The sequence below is a fragment of the Corylus avellana genome, chromosome ca1, assembly GCF_901000735.1.
Source record: "Corylus avellana chromosome ca1, CavTom2PMs-1.0".
NCBI lineage: Eukaryota > Viridiplantae > Streptophyta > Magnoliopsida > Fagales > Betulaceae > Corylus > Corylus avellana.
In genome coordinates this window covers 13,659,171-13,660,352 of record NC_081541.1, presented here as the reverse complement: position 1 = coordinate 13,660,352, position 1,182 = coordinate 13,659,171, and the positions used below count along the sequence as shown (strand labels likewise).

The 1,182-nt window shown below is 35.5% G+C and overlaps 1 non-coding gene across 1 annotated transcript; it reads right to left on the bottom strand.

Annotated features, from left to right (window-relative positions):
- Nucleotides 1–790: 790 nt before the first annotated feature.
- Nucleotides 791–910, bottom strand: LOC132168345 (small nucleolar RNA snoR126). Its single transcript, XR_009438859.1, has one exon. It is a non-coding gene; the product is annotated as a small nucleolar RNA snoR126 (small nucleolar RNA).
- Between the last annotated feature and the right edge of the window lie 272 nt (nucleotides 911–1,182).

The following is a 1,182-nucleotide window of genomic DNA, read 5'->3' as shown; positions in this document are numbered from 1 at the left end:
AAAAAATAACATAATAGAAAAATAAATCAATCACACAAGACACCAAAATTTAAGTGGTTCGGCTTAACAAGCCTACATCCACTGGCGGCGACGATCTAGGATAAATTCACTATCAAAAGATGGAGTACAAAAGAGTTGGAAGAAAATCACTTAAAACACAAAGGCTAACACACCCAAATCTCACTCTCACACAAAAGAGAAAGAAAAAAAATTAGAAAATAAAGCTCTCTTCACCAAGTGCCAAAAGGCACAATAAAGTGATAAAACCCTAGTGATGTTGCAACTATTTTTCTCCACCGTCAAAAAGGCTGAATCTATATCCTTTTATAAGCCCCAACGTGTCGCCACTAAAACAAATGATCTTGATTTGGCACCACAAAACAACTTCAACAGGTCGCCACTAAAGTTTGAGTACCTATAAATCAAAAAAGAGCTAAATGACTATAGCAGCATATAAATATTTAAAGCTTGGCGTGTGTGTGTGTGTTTTGTAGGCTTCAAAGATTAATCATGAAGTGTTTGTTAACTGCAGCTTTCTTCTATTTCATTTTGTTCTTCTAAACTTGGCAAGAATTTTGCTTGATTTTCAAGTAAAATATTTTTATATGTTTTACTGAGGCTTTCTATGGAGAAGAAAATATGTGTTCAACATATATATATAATTTCTAAGGTTTCATATAATTGAGAATTCACAAAGAGGAATTCTCTCATAATCATCGTCACGTCCAATCCAAAACGAAGTACCAGAAACACACGTTCACGCAATGACACAATGAACTAAAAACTCATAAAGGCTCAGACACGCACAAACGCAGTCATCAGAGAGCAGCACGCATGCGTGCAGTTGCTCTTGGTCCACTATCGAACAACATAACTCAGAATCGAGAAATGTAATTTATCATCATAGCCTCGTATTTGTCAAAATATTGAAGATTAATTCGAAAAATGCAAAATAAGCCACAAGAATCAAAGCAGAGGAAAGACTCATGAACAAAAACACCCAGAGACAGGTATTGTAGATCTACCAAAACCTTGATTCGAACCGAGCATTTATACATTGACCGGAAAAAGGTAGTGTGTAATGACATCACTGTTCCTCATTTTTGAAAGTATTCTCAACAACCATGTCCAAAGAGAAGAAGCAAAGGGTAAAATATACATCACAGGAGCTCACAACACAGT